The sequence below is a fragment of the Populus alba genome, chromosome 19 (genome assembly GCF_005239225.2).
Source record: "Populus alba chromosome 19, ASM523922v2, whole genome shotgun sequence".
Taxonomy (NCBI): Eukaryota; Viridiplantae; Streptophyta; class Magnoliopsida; order Malpighiales; family Salicaceae; genus Populus; species Populus alba.
Window position 1 is genome coordinate 11,809,154 of NC_133302.1, and position 16,744 is coordinate 11,825,897.

The window sequence follows — 16,744 nt, forward strand, 5'->3', positions numbered from 1 at the left end:
ATGCTTTGATGGCCTTTCCATATAAGTTGTCAAACTCATCATTGATTTCGGTCCAATTTTAGTTTATAAATATATTCAACTTACATATTTCTTGTGCCCATTTCGACACATTCCAATGTTTTTTTAGATTTTCAGAGTTAAAATCTCTCATTATCATGGAACCTGCCATCATTTTTCACCAATATTCACAATCCAATCCATCTTCAAATAATGTGAATACCATACATACATCATTCTGTTTAATTCATCAACCTAATCTCATTTGACCACTATAGTTAAGGCCAAATTTCACTATCTATCACTATTATTAGCATCTTGTTACACTATTATAATTATCACCATTCTTATCATGCCAGCAACAACAAGAAACCTTATAAACATATTTACATTATTAGTCATAATTTCTTTGACATCCTCCATGTGCGCAGGACATGATTCTCAAATTATATCAATTACAATTCATTAATTAATTCAAAATACATCACACACACACACACAGCATTGCATTCCTTTAAGTGTATAGCACCTACCATGGTTAATGAACTTCTATTCTCACGTCCAAGAGATACGATATTTGCCTCCATCCTTCACAAGAATAAGATCTTCATCAGATCCTCTTTCTTCTTCTTCAATAATCCATAACATAAACACAAATTACCATTTGTTTAACAATTAGGTATCATCCAACATTCCATTTATAATCTGACAAGTCAGTCATCCTGACAATATTAACACCACACAAGTAAGTTTAACTCAAGTTGTATATTCTAGTCATTAGAAACAAAACTAATGCCACTAGCCCATCACCGGGTAACTAGTTCCTCTGCCCATCTTATTCCATAATTTTCCAATCAATATCCGCCTCTTCAAGGCCGAATGAATAATCCTATCAAGATGTCAATCCCCATTTCATTAATATTTTTAATTATTCCTTGTAGGAAAATATCATTATAATACCTCTCCCCTAAAACTTGGAAGGGAATGTTGACACTAATAAATTTTCATTAGTGTTATTAGTCTCCCCTATCAAGATCGACTAATCAAGTCTATTGTAAACGTCAAAATTAATACCATTGATTGATGTTATCGACTATTTCTAACATGAAATAGCCAATCAGATTTTTTCTTTCCATAATATCTTGGAATATTTCGGAAATGTTGATGCCAAGATTTCTTGACATCATTAGCTTTCACTTCAGGAATAGCTAGTCAAGTTTCATGTGATTGCCGGATATCAACAACACTGGTCGATATCATTAACTATTCTCACCCGAATAGTTAATCGAATTCAGTATCCCTTATTTTCAGGGATGATTATGCCAATGTTAGTAAACCTTACTAACATCATTAGCCTCCGCATTCAGGACCGGCTAATCAAGTTTCGTGTGATTTGCCGATATTTGACAGCACCGGTCTAATATCATTTAACTATTTCTCACCCGAATAGTTAATCAAGTTCAGTATCCCTCATTTTCAGGGATGATTATGCCGATGTTAGTAAACCTTACTAACATCATTAGCCTCCGCATTCGGGACCAGTTAATCAAGTTTGTGTGATTGCCGATATTGACAGCACCGGTCAATATCATTAACTATTCTCACCCGAATAGTTAATCAAGTTCAGTATCCCTCGTTTTCAGGGATCATTATGCCGATGTTAGTAAACCTTACTAACATCATTAGCCTCCGCTATTCGGGACCGGCTAATCAAGTTCGAGTAATGATCATCAACGAAGTCTACTAGTGTAATTCATATTCTTAACCCAATCAAGTACTCAAATCCATTTTTAATTTCTTGTTTATTTCACTTTATCCTCTCTCTTTGTGGTTTCACCCATAGACGCAAAGACCAAGAATTTAATAAATTAGTAAATTAACGCTACGTAAAAAGTGTAGGCATAGAACACCTACCAGCTGCAGAAGCTCAACTTGCTCTTCCTTGTTGTTGTTGTGCCCCTCTTGCGGTCCCTCCTTAAGCTCTACTATATGAGCTCCTAAGAAGTCAAGTGAATGCTTCTCCTACATTTTTAATATAACATCCTGAATCATTATTGAATCTTCCCGATTTATTCATAACATTCATAAATTCACAAAATCAAATACTTCCGTAAACAATTTCCATGAATGTATTTATTTTCTTGTCATTTAAATTCATTTACATTAGAATTTATTTACACTAACATTAAACGCCCATTTAATTCAATTCTTCATCAATGATCTTCAATGTCCAAAGGGCATGACTTTTCGTCACCGATTTTCTTTTGTCCCAAGACATTTAATCTATCACCAAACTATGTAATTTAACTTAAATTTCATCAATGACTACACATGCCATATTTTTCCAAAAGCACACTCAAAATGATTCCTTATATCATAATTCAACTTACAACATGATTTCCCATTCTAACACAACCAAAGTATTAGTCAATCACTATTCTTTATAGAATTTAACTATGCCATCACTTATCAACACATCAAACATGACTCAAACATAACACAAACACAACCATCATCATTAAACCCATTGTCATTATCCTTAGTCCCAAAACATACTTTTTATGCTAAACCTCATATTTTCATTCAATATTTCTCAAACCAAACTTAAAACATCATTCTGTAAATTTATAATTCAATAAATCCAAATGGTGGAATTATACATCATCATCATTAGAATAACATATCCAAAATTAACATACATCCAACGGTTAAAACTCCTGATATCAGAACAATACCGAACTGACCTGAAATTTGGAGACCTGCTGTTCGGGAAGCACAATTTTTGGCAGGAGTGTTCTTTTCCGATCTAAACCGTTCATAATTTATATAACATCGGGATGAACAACATATCCAAAATCGAGATCAATCCAACGGTGAAAACAATGATATAACGGCTGACGAACAAGGCTGTCTTGAAGGGTGATTTTCTAGAAATGTTGCTCCGGTGACAGCCCTCAAACCAAATCTGACATTTACAATCCCTCTGGTCAGAATGCAGGTGACATTGAGTATAATAACATATCCAAAAAGCAATCTAATCCAACGGTGGAAAGTCAAACTATGGCTGCCGAAGTGCCTGCCCTGTTGCAATCCCAAAACCCATAGTTTCAAATCAATTTATTCCTTTTATTTATCAGCAAATCAAGCCATTATCATGCAATTAATCTCGAAATTCACATGAACAATTACTCCCCTAAAATATTTACATGAACCCTAGAATTTTAAACTTGGAGGTTTTTCTCCTCATGCAAGAACAAGAGAGAAAAACGAAATTACTAAAGGGTATGTTGCTTACCTTTGCTACTTTAACTTATTTCAATGACTTCTTGCAAAAATTTACAAAAATCATGTCCTCCTCTTCCAATTTCCAGCTTCTTCTCTTTGTTTCTCTCAAGCTCTATAACTCTCTAAGTTGTCATTTAATTTGTTTTCTTGGATATAATCCTCCTAAGAACACTCCTTTTTTATTTAGCTTGAAGAAATGAAGAGAAAATGAAGAAAATGGGACAAAACAAATGGTCTCCCTCCTATTTTTTCCATTTGCAGGCATGCTCTGTTTTTAAAGAGAGGAGAGGAGAGTATTTGTTTTGATAAAATTACAAAAATACCCTTATTAATGCCCCTTGTATCATCTTCTTCAATTTACCTGATTTTCAGTGCTCTCGTAAATCCTTTCCAAACTCCGATTGACACGAAAATTGAACCTAATATAAAACAATATGTCTAGAGATTCCTTATAAAATTTCAGCCCGATCCAACGGTCGGATTGAGATCTATCATCGATACCGTAAACTAGACAATTGGTGTCTTTTACGCTAAAATCTGAATTTCATGCATTAATTTATTTACTTAGATCCTCATGACATTTCCCCTTAATTTATACTCAATAAATTCAATATTACCATATTTATCATTAATTTGTCAAAATACATGTTTTGACTGGGGTTTACATATCTTTCTGGGTTTTTGCTTTTATTCTTTTATCCATTGAAACTCATCATTGGTTTCGCCAACATTACAAGTTTTAAACTAAAAATCATGAATCTCTTTTCGACTTCAACAATACCTATAAATTTGTTTATGGAGATCATTCTCTCTCTCACATGACATATTTATTGGCATTCCTACTATTTATTCATTTCTTTCATACCAAATATCCATTACTTATCGAAACATCATTACTTCGATCCTATGTGTTGTTTTTTTTTTCTTTCTTTCTTTCTTTTTATTATTATTATTTATTTTTATTTACGGGGGTTTACATAGAGACTTATATCTGAAGCTCCAAGGTCTGAATCAAGGTTATAAGACAATAGATGAATATCACAAAGAGATGGAGATAGCAATGATTCAGGCTAATGTTGTTGAGGATAGATAAGCCATCATGGCTAGATTTCTTAATGGGTTGAATCGGGACATTGCTAATGTGGTTGAGCTACAGCACTATGTGGAGCTAGAGGACATGGTTCACATGGCGACGAAGGTGGAGAGACAACTTAGGAGGGGGCATGCTCGGCCAGCGTTTAATTCGGGTTCGTCATCATCTTGGAAGCCGAATCTAAAGAGAGAGGGCACTGTCCGCCCAAGATCCTTTGGTCCTTCTAGAACTGAACCACCAAAGGCTAAAGTTGATGTCCCTACTGATGCCAAAGGTAAATCTGAAACTCAACCTAAACGTACTCGTGATGTTAAATGTTTCAGGTGTCAGGGACATGGACATTATGCTTCAGAGTGTCCAAACAAGAGAATCATGATGATTAGAGATAATGGTGATGTGGAATCTGAAAGTGACAGTTCTGATTGTGAAGGCATGCCACCATTGGAGGATAGTGATGGGGATGAGTTAGCATTACCGGTTGAGGAGTCCTTGGTTATAAGGCGAACACTTCAGGTTCAGGTCAAAGAAGATGATACTAATGAACAAAGGGAGAACATCTTCCATACGCGTTGCTACGTACAAAGAAAGGTGTGTGGTTTAGTTATAGATAGTGGAAGTTGTGTTAATGTTTGCAGTGCCACCCTTGTTAGTAAACTGAATTTGTGTACTGCTAAGCATGCTAAACCATATAGATTGCAATGGCTGAATGATAGTGGTGAAGTGAAAGTGACTAAACAGGTTGTGGTTCCATTTTCGATTGGGAAATATGTTGATGAAGTTCTGTGCGACGTGGTACCAATGCAAGCAAGTCACATCTTGTTGGGGAGACCATGGCAATATGATAGGAAGGCAATTCATGATGGGGTTAAAAATAGGTATACCATTGTAAAAGATGGTAAAACCATCACTCTTGTACCTCTTACACCCAAACAGGTGTATGATGATCAAATAAAGCTAAAAAGTGAGCATGAGGCGATGGGGAGAGAAAATCAAGGTGAGGAACAAGGGGAGAGAAGACCGTCAAATTCGGCTAGAACCCAAACCACTACAACCCATTCGCCCACCCATCCAAACACAAGCAAATATTCGGCCAACACTCCAAACAAATCAAACCATTCGACCACAACTCAAAAACACCCAAATCTAGCCGAGAGTGGAGGTAAGACAAGAGGAGTGAAGAAAGTGAGCAAGTGTGATGAGAATTGTGTGGAAAAACTAAAAAACAACCCAATTTTTATGCTAGAGAGGGTGAGGTCAGATTTTTTCACTAAAAAGCCAGTGATCTTACTTGTGTACAAAGAGGCTTACTTTAATACTAATGATCTTGATCATATTGTGCCTAGTGTTGCTATTTCTTTGTTGCAGGGATTTGATGATGTGTTCCTCGACGATACTCCTAGCGGATTACCACCATTGAGGGGGATAGAGCATCAGATTGATTTCGTACCCGGAGCTTCAATTCCTAACCGACCAGCTTATTGAAGCAATCCCGAGGAGACGAAGGAGCTTCAAAGGCAAGTTGATGAGCTGATGGAAAAGGGCTACATTCGTGAGAGTATGAGCCTGTGTGCTGTACCCGTGCTACTTGTGCCAAAGAAGGATGGAACATGGAGGATGTGTGTTGATTGTCGGGCCATCAACAACATAACGGTAAAATATAGACATCCCATTCCTAGGCTTGATGACATGTTAGATGAGTGACATGGATCCTGTATTTTCTCTAAAATTGACTTGAAAAGTGGGTACCATCAAATTAGGATGAAAGAAGGTGATGAGTGGAAAATAGCATTTAAAACTAAACATGGTTTGTATGAATGGTTATTAATGCCGTTTGGACTTACAAATGCACCTAGTACATTTATGCGCTTAATGAATCATGTTTTGTGTGCATTTATAGGTAAGTTTGTGGTTGTGTATTTTGATGACATTTTGATATATAGCAAGAACTTAACTGAGCATCTTGATCATTTGCGAATGTACTTAGTGTGTTGCGTAGTGAGAAATTGTATGCTAATTTTACAAAGTGTGCCTTTTGCATGGAAAAAATTGTGTTTCTTGGCTATGTTGTAACTGCACAGGGTATCGAGATGGATGAGGAGAAAGTTAAGGCCATCCGGGATTGGCCTACACCCAAATCGGTAAGTGAGGTAAGGAGTTTTCATAGGTTAGCTAGTTTTTACAAGCGTTTTGTGAAAGATTTCAGTACAATAGCTGCCCCTTTAAATGAAGTTGTTAAAAAATCTGTTGGGTTTAAATGGGGAGAGGAACAAGAATTGGCATTTGTTCTTTTGAAAGAGAAATTATGTTCTGCACCTGTTTTGGGTTTACCTAACTTTACAAAAGCATTTGAAATAGAATGTGATGCGTCTGGAATTGGAATAGGTGCTATTTTGATGCAGGATCGGAGACCTATTGCGTATTTCAGTGAGAAGTTAAGTGGAGCGACCTTGAACTGTCCAACTTACGATAAAGAACTCTATGCATTGGTAAGAGCACTTAAGACATGGCAGTATTACTTGTGGCCAAAAGAGTTCGTAATCCATTCGGATCATGAGTCCTTGAAACATCCGAAAGGACAAGGTAAGTTGAATAGGAGGCATGCAAAATGGGTTGAATTCATTGAAACTTTCCCTTACGTAATCAAGTATAAGTAAGGGAAAGAGAACATCGTAGCTAATGCACTCTCGCGCAGGTATGTTCTTTTACACACCATGAATACTAGATTGTTAGGTTTTGAATATGTGAAGGAATTGTATGATAATGACTCTGACTTTGCTAAGATTTATAATGCATGTGGACATTCGGCTTTCGGTAAGTTTTATTTGATGGATGGTTATTTGTTCAAAGAGAATAGATTGTGTGTTCCTGCTAGTTCTTTGCGTGAATTTCTTGTTCGTGAAGCACATGGGGGTGGTTTAATGGGTCACTTTGGGGTGGCGAAAACTTTGGATGTATTGCATGAGCATTTCTATTGGCCAAAGATGAAAGAGATGTGCAACGAATTTGTGAACAGTGCATTGCTTGTAGAAAGGCAAAATCTAGAGTACAACCGCATGGATTATATACACCACTACCTGTGCCTACTGAACCTTGGGTAGATATCTCTATAGACTTTGTTTTAGGTTTACCTAGGTCAAAGAAAGGTAGAGACTCTATCTTTGTTGTGGTTGATAGGTTTTCTAAAATGGCGCATTTCATTGCATGCCATAAAACAGATGATGCATCTCATATCGCAAACTTGTTCTTTAGATAGATTGTATGTTTGCATGGCATTCCTAAGAGTATAGTGTCAGATCGTGATGTTAAGTTCCTTAGTTACTTTTGGAAGACCTTATGGGGAAAGTTGGGAACTAAACTCTTATTTTTGACAACATGCCATCCTTAAACAGATGGACAAACTAAGGTAGTGAATAGAACATTATCCCAACTTTTACGTTCTGTAATTCAAAAGAATTTGAAAAGTTGGGAAGAATGTTTGCCTTTTGTTGAGTTTGCTTATAATAGAACTGTGCATTCAACTACTACTTTTCCTCCTTTTGAAATTGTTTATGGTTTTAATCCACTAACTCCTATGGACTTAATTCCTTTACCTTTTGAAGAAAGGGTAAGTTTAGATGGTGAAAAGAAGGCAAAGATGGTTAGAGAACTCCATGAAGGAGTTCGACTACAAATAGAGAAAAAGAACAGACTTTACGCTTCTAAAGCAAATAAGGGACGTAAACTGGTTGTTTTCCAACCCGGTGATTGGGTATGGGTGCACATGCGTAATCCTAACCAAAGGAAATCAAAATTACAGCCTCGTGGTGATGGTCCTTTTCAGGTTTTAGAGAGAATCAATGACAACGCATACAAAATCGACCTTCCAGGTGAGTATAGTGTTAGTGCTACCTTTAATGTTGCTGATCTTACTTTGTTTGACACAGATTTTGATTCGAGGTCGAATCCTTTCTAGGAGAGAGGGGATGATGCGGACCAGCCCAGAAACACCAGCAAGGACCCATTACATGTTCCAAATGGACCAATGACTCGGTCCAAGACAAAGACATTGAAAGACGCATTGAATGCATTGGTTTTGAAGGTTTCCACCAAGTCAGAATTGGAAGGTCCATTGGAGTATCAAGAGGAGATCCTAGTACATCTTATCCATGTGGAAGAGGGGTCCAATACAACCTTATTTGGGCTATGAGATAAAGGCTTTATTTTATTTTGTTAGCTACAGCCCAAGGCATGTTTGGGCTTAATTCATACTTTGTTTTAAGCTAGGATCCAAGGCTTGTTTGGATTAAGTTATGGGCTTTTCATTTTAGGGTTTTGGGCCAGTTTTGAGTGGACCTCATATAAGTCCACATAAAGGGTCCATTAGGGTTAACTTTTCAAGAACTATTTAAACTCATGTAGGCCAAAATTTCGACAACTTTGATGATTATTATTCTGAATTTTTCAGTTTTAACGTGTGAGAGTGATTCTTGCATTCTTCAGTTCTTGAACAAACTGAATCTGACTTATCAAAGATTAACTGGTTTTGTGGCGTCATTCTACTCATCCCAATAGTGTTGGTGCCTTGGGGCAGGTTTTCATTGTGTCGCACTCATATCAGACCTATTTCAGCTTTCCGGGATCAGATCTCAATCTTGATTGTGGGTTGCGTGACCACGTGATCCCGAGGTTCGCATCAGTTATACAACACAAATCTAGATTAACCATTTAACAAGCAAGGTATTAAGAATTAGTAAGATAAAAAGATAAGACATGTTAATATTAAACATTAAGGTCCATGTTGAGTGGGCATGCAAATAGAAAACAATAAAAAAGTTTATATCTCATATAAAAATAAAATAAAATTGGGTACTAAATATATACTTTTCTCCTGCCAAACTAATACATTTAGTTATTATTGTTTTAAATAAATTTAAAGGATTCAACTCAATCCTACAAAAAATTTAAAGAAATATAAAGGACTAATTTTCTATATATATATGAAATAGAATATTCTAAATTAAACAGGTGAATTTTATGAATGAAATAAAGAGTCCCATATTTTTCCCAAAAATGAAAAAGGAAACCCTATATGGAACTAATTAGTCTAATTTTTTTTATATATAAAAAGGTAAGTTGTATAAAAAGAAAAAAAATTATACAAAACACGAGAAGCATGCACCAAGAAGTATATAGTTTTGTTACTTGGATCAAAGACCTTAAGGTAACATAAAAACAAATCAAAAGCTAAAGAAGAAGCTAAAAAAATAGAAAAACAAAAGTCTAAAAAACTCAGGAATCGGTTGACTGGTTCTGCAGGCAAACACTAACTAGCAGTTGGAGTAGAAAGATAGTCATCTTGGGAGCCTCCAAATGGCCTTAAGTTGAGTTGGAACCTAAATTCCAGGATACAAGTCTACAAATCAGGATCTAACTAAATCAAAAATCTATGATGAAGACCATATAAAATGATATATGAAAATCTGACTCTAGATTTGTTTTTCTCAGTGAGTCTAGAAAATATGAGAATATACTTTATTGTTCCTCTCATACCAGATTAAGTAGCAGACTATGGTGAGAGGACTAATTGAGCTAGAATATGTGCGAACTTCTTTCTTTTTTGGAGGTGTAAGGATGCTTACTTAAGTAGAGGTTTCCATGTCATGGATGGCCATAAAATGAGATTCACGCCCAAGATATGTCCCTAAATCAAGGTTGAGAAAGGGTCCTCAAAGAATAGATGGTCATGAATCTCTACATTGAAATCACAAAAGATACACACCGAGAAGGGAATGATGTGAAGCACATGCAACTTGTCCATAATATAAAGCCAACCAATAGGTTACGGCTCGAGAACTAGAGTAAATGGTGCATAATGTCCTCAGGGCTGGTATCCCTCAGTGTTTTCTAAGCCAAGTCAATCGTGAATTTTTCTAAAGAGTGACCTTTCCAGATATAATGAATTAGAGAGTTGATCCAGGGATAGATGTGAATGGAGTCCCATATTGGCTAGAAGGTGGTTACCAAGAGGAAAGGCCTAAGAACCCTTAAAAATATTTGACATCTTTGTATCTTAGATCATCCCGGAAGAGTATAGCACCTTGAAAAGCAACAGGTCACATAATTGTTGCCCATCTAACAACTAGTAGTCTAATCACATAGAGGTAATAGCCCCATCATCAATACAGTAAACAAACATCTCTTTACATTGATCTCTACTGGAAAAAAAAATCTTCCTCTAGGCCCAAGAAGATATTGAAAGAGGTCTAACGTGCTAGAAAGAACAACCCTCGAGCAAAATATTATGCACTCAATTTGACCAAACTAATAACATGTCTAAAAGTAGTCTCCAAACATGCTTGAGAATAGCTACCTTAGCCACAGAATAAAAAAAATAGAATAACCCTTAAAGAGAAAGACAATTAAAATGCCCTCAATTCTCATGATAATAGAACAAGGTAGAATAAACATAAAATACCAGTATACTTGGATAAAAAAGAGAACAGACTTGATCAGTTGAAGATGTTCAACATAAGTAAGAGAAGTTAAAGTCCACAACTTAATCCTTGAGAGAATTCGCCCAACCAAAGACATGTAATCATTATGTTTTAGTCCAGTAGAGATCAAAGAGACTCTTAGATACATGATCGACAAATAACCCAACTTAAAAACCAAAAGAATCTGCAAAGAAGCTCCAAGCTCATCATCAACACCTAATAAGAAAGCTTGGCTTTTTGCCAGATTTGTGACCAGCCTAGACAACCTAGCAAAATCATCGAAGACTTTCCTTACAATCCCTACCAAATCCATATCTACTCGACATAAAATCATAAGGTCATCGGCAAAACATAAATGAATAATGGCATTTCCCTGACACTACTAAGGTTGTCCAAAACGTTTTTCCATGTATTTTAAAAAATATTAAAAATATAATATAAAGGTTTAGTATCATTTTGAGTTTGGGCTTTTTTTTTTTTTGAGAGAAGCAAGACAATATAAATAGAGAAAAAAAAACACATAGAAACTTAACTCTAGAAAAAGAAAAAAAGCAAAAGCAAAGAAACAAAAACTACCTGACGACAACCATACCACCCAACAAAAAATAGAAACAACATGTTAGTAGCATTGCCGAATTCAGACCAAAATCAACCACCATGTCAGTAGCAACAACCCCTACCACTTCCAATTAGATGCACCTATGGCAATGCCACCAAATCAGCCCTACAAACTCAAATCAACATATTTCTTTTTCCTCTTATCCACTATAGTGTCACAACCATAAATCCAATAGACCAAACCTAATAAACCACCCAAATCATTTGCCTTATCCCTTGAATCCGATTGAACCTTCATAAAAAATCTAGCCCTTTAACCTGGATCAAACAATAAACCCATAAAAAGCCTCAAATACACCCAATAGTAGCCACAATTTGAAACCCCTTTTTATTCAAGGATCTCATAGTTTTTTTCATCATTTTTGTCGTTGTTTTGTATAAATCTAAACACAACGAGTGACCGCCACGTGTCGTTATCTCAGAACTCTAGTCTTGCTTCTGCTAGCCACTATAAGCTGGCATTGCCTCCCTTTGATCCAACATCTTTTGTCCATCCACTCCCCAAGGTCAAATTAGAACCTCAATGCATTAATTCACTTACTTAGATGAATTTGCAATGTGTAATTGTTGTATAAGTGTATATGTTGCATTTGTCCTACTTAATTTATTTGTGTTGAATAATTTGTAATATGTGATTGATTTTATATGTATTATTAACCAATTTAGATTCTCCTGGTCTATACTTTTTGCACCTTGCATGCCTTGAGATGAACTTTTAAGGTTCATTTTCCTATACGATGAAGGATATTTTTAAAACCAACAGGTTAATAATCATCCAACTTAAACGTATTAGCTAAAACCATCTTTAGGATATCCCTGTACAATCTTACTAGGGAAGCATGATGAACATAAACCTAACATTGAAATTTGGTAATGATATAACGAGTGACATGACAACTAAAACCATAAAATATAACTAGGAGCAATTCCATCCAGAGGATGAATCCTTACATCCATAAGAGAGGGATTGTTTAAGCTATGATTTGTTTAAGCTCAAGAAAGTATGATTTGTTTAAGCTCAAGAAAGTGAAATTATGATTTGATATAAGAAAAGCTTAAAACTTTTAGAAGATTACGAAAGTAATGAAATATTTTAGATAAGCAAATTTGTAAGCATAAGTGTTGTAAGATGTAAGTTGGTTCACATGGAGTGAATAAGTCGTATTTATAAATTAAAAAAAAATCTTCAGTTAATTGTTTATGAACTTTTAGAGTGTTCTTTCATCTATTATGAATGGTTATAACACCATTTTTTTTTAAAAGAATACAGGAGGTTGAACGTAAAATAAATTAATCACTTAAGAAAAGTTAGCTCTTGAGTTTAAAATAACTAAAGTATAATTTTTTAAAAAATTAAAAGTTTATCACTTGGTTAAAAAAAATGGATAAGAAAATTTTTAGAGATAAAAAATGCAAGAGCTCATTTGATAAACTTTATGTTATCCAATGAAAAAGAATTTGTGTGATAATACCAAAATATTTGATAAAAGAATTTCTCATAAAGCTTTACTTTGCATTACGTACAAGTTTTGGCAATAAAACTATTTTTTAACAAAAAAAAATAATTTAAATGCCAAATTAAATTCTATAAAGACTTAGATTACTTAAAATTAAGTTTAAACATTTTCAAATTAATATTGCATAAAGTACAATTTTTAAAAAAATTAAAAGTTTATCACTTGGTTAAAAAAAAATGGGTAAGAAGCTTTTTAGTGATACAAAATGCAAGAGCTCATTTGATAAACTCTATGTTATCTATTAAAAAATAATTTGAGTGATAATACCAAAATATTTGATAAAAGAATTTCTCATAAGGCATTACTTTTCATTATATACAACTAGTTTTTAACAAAAAAAAATTTTAATGCCAAATTAAATTCTATAAAGACTTAGATTACATAAAATTAAGTTTAAACATTTTAAAATTAATATTGCATCTAAAGAGTCCATATAACTTTAATTTGATATGAAAAATTCCTATAACATTAAAACTTAGGAATGATTCATTTTGTCCAGACAATCAATTGGAATCTATTTTTTATAAATTTCCTAAAATGTGTTGTTTATCTATATAAGCCTTTGATATTTCTATCCACTATCAAAGAGAGAGAATGTGGTCATTATGATCATTTGATGAAAATCTGATCATTTTAAGGCTTTTGATTCAATATGGTCTTCATCTATATTACACTCTATATGGTCTTTATACAACTTACCTTTATATAAAAAACTTACCTTGATTCTTTAATTAATATTCTACATATTATTTTTTTTCCAATAAAAAAAATTATAATTAAAACTTAATTCCAAGTAGAAGGAAGTATTGGCCTCACAAATAAAGCTAAGTGTTGCATTTTTAACTTCACTTTAACAGGTTAAGATAAGACAAGGATGACAAACTAGAAAAACAATAAAGAAAAGCGAGGAAGGTAAAAATAAATTGTAAAGAAAAGCAATAAACAAAAGTTCTAAACTACAATAAACGAAAGAAAGAAAGCTTGTGAATAACTTTTATATATATATATATATATGTGTGTGTGTGTGTGTGTGAGAGAGAGAGAGAGAGAGAAGTTGGTCATCCTTTATATTTGTTAGAAGGTCTTTTGTAATGTTATTTCATATAAATTTAAAATTTTAATTTTATACAAACTATTTAAGTTAAATAAGGAGTATATAATCTTAATTTTAGTATAATTTGTATTTCTTATTCACTCACAATGTGTTTTTATTATACTGCAACATCTATCTTATTGTGTCTGTCCTATTCATGACTTAATTTGTTGATTGATATTGTGAATCTTCATCTTCTAGTAGATAATTTATTTCAACTTGTCATTCTACCTTACAATATATATATTAGAGTAATCACACAATATATTCGAAAGCTATCAAACTACGTAAGTTAGACAAGGAATATATTATTTTTGGTATAAAGAGGTTGCAATGCTTTAAAAATAAAAATTTGACTTAAGAAAATGAACACCACTCACAACAATCAGCTTCATATTTTCTTACCTTACTTTTATTCGAAAGCTATCAATTTTTTTTCTTTAATATTTCCAGATCAAACATTCCTTGACCAAGTACTGGTTTGAGAAATATAGACAATTCAAAGTTAAAAAAACAACAAACCCACGTCTGTCTTCCAAGTAGGCACGACAACGTTGTTGAGATAGAGTTGGAAACAGCTGTGGCCTCATGGCAGCTTCTAACAGCTCCTATTCTGATGCGAAGCTTGTGATCACGTGGTCACGCAACCCACAATCAAGATTGAGATCTGATCCCGGAAAGCCGAAATAGGTCTGATATGAGTGCGACACAATGGAAACCTGCCCCAAGGCACCAACACTATTGGAATGAGTAGAATGACGCCACGAAGCCAGTTAATCTTCGATAAGTCAGATTCAGTTCGTTCAAGAACTGAAGAATGCAAGAATCACTCTCACACGTTAAAACTGAAAATTTCAGAATAATAATCATCAAAGCTGCCGAAATTGTGGCTTACATGAGTTTAAATAGTTCTTGAAAAATTAACCCTAATGGACCTCTTATGTGGACTTATATGAGGTCCACTCAAAACTGGCCCAAAACCTGATCCAAACAAGCCTTGGATCCTAGCTGAAAACAAACTATTAATTAAGCCCAAACATGAAAGAAAATAATAAAAATAAGTAACTTGTCATTAAATACCACCAGCCCTTCTTTCCTTGTGTAGCTAGGATGAATAAGGAATCCTTGTAAGAAAAGGATTTTGAAACATTAATGAATCCTTGCCACACTAGGAGATTATATTGCAACTCATTAAAGATCCTTGTGGAACTAGGAAATTCCCAAAACCAGCTCCCACATCCTTGGAGGAAAAGAATCCTAATCAAATAGGAAGTCCACAAGTCAAATGGAAGTAAATAACAAAATCCGTACAGCCTCTGTTGACCAGTATTGGGGTGCCTTCCCGAACTCCGATTGACCTGCAATGTTAACCCAAGGTAGTAAGATTTGTCTGGAGAGTCCACATAAAATATTAGCCCGATACAACGGTCGGATTGAGAATTATGACTGTTGCCGTAAACCTAGACTGTTGCGCTTTTTACACCAAAATCCGAATCTGACCTTACTTGGGTCGTATCACAGGGCTGAACCGTATCATTCCCTCCCTCTTCAAGAAGATTCGCCCTCGAATCTTGAATGGCATTAATGGTGACTTCAGTAGCCTCTTGTTTAAGCCTTCGGAATCCCCTTATTGCTAACACCTTTCTCCAACAACACTGTATAGAAGTAGTGACTGACAAGCATTTCAAATAAGCACGCCGTACTAACCACTTGCGTGCATACTTTTGAATGATAACCACAGCCACTCTCCTTCGTCTTTCATCCTTTTGGCGTTGTACCTCTTTTTCCCATGAAGCTTCAAGATCATAGCATAATCTTCTACACTTATCAACTTCTCGTTCTAGAACCCCCAAACCATGGCTTAGTATTTCGCATCGTTGATCTACAATCCTCCTCTGTTCCCTCTCCCTTAGTGAATACATGACACATATAGGGGGAAAAAACAAGAAGACGACGACAAGAATAGAGTTTATAGCATGAAGAACATTGATTTAGACTCGAGAATACAAATCTGACTTTTGTTTGGACCAGAACTTATCGAAAAACAAACTAATGCGAGGGTGATGAAAATGACTCAAACAAAAGCCAAATATCAAAATATGATGATAGTATAATGACAGGAACGAAATCAACAAAAACAAAACAAGTTTTGAAAGATAACACCAAACAGACCCGTTACGACAAAACAAGACCTAATTCGGGAAACCTAAAGAAACCGATATCCAAATGACCTCGAAATTAATTTGTATTATTACAATACTATGAAATCACCAAAAATCAATTTATACGTCGTTCTCTTATTTCTAGGTACCCAAACTCCTTGTATGATCAGTTTGCGGCAGAATTGATCCTCCAATTAAAACCTCTAGAAGCCGGAATCAAAATATGCCCAAATTTAATATATGGTGTGATCTCATCCCCAATACACATAATATGAAGTTTCAACAGATTCTAAGGTGTTTTTCTTACGGCTCACTAATAGTAGTGTTTCTGTGGCAGAATTGAACCTCGAATTAAAACCTCAAGCAAACAATATCAAAATATGTCCAAATTTGATATATGATGCGATCTCATCCCAAATAGACTGAATATGAAGTTTAAATTGATTCCAAGGTGTTTTACCTAGGGTTCACTAAGAGTAGTGTTTTTGCGGCAGAATTGAAACTCG

The 16,744-nt window shown here is 34.7% G+C and overlaps 1 long non-coding RNA gene across 1 annotated transcript; it reads right to left on the reverse strand.

The window, feature by feature from the left end:
- Nucleotides 1-1,959: 1,959 nt before the first annotated feature.
- On the reverse strand, nucleotides 1,960-3,536 carry LOC140955007 (uncharacterized). Its single transcript, XR_012168727.1, has 3 exons — nucleotides 3,293-3,536; nucleotides 2,742-3,078; nucleotides 1,960-2,019 (listed from the first exon to the last, which is right to left on the reverse strand). It is a non-coding gene; the product is annotated as an uncharacterized lncRNA (long non-coding RNA).
- Between the last annotated feature and the right edge of the window lie 13,208 nt (nucleotides 3,537-16,744).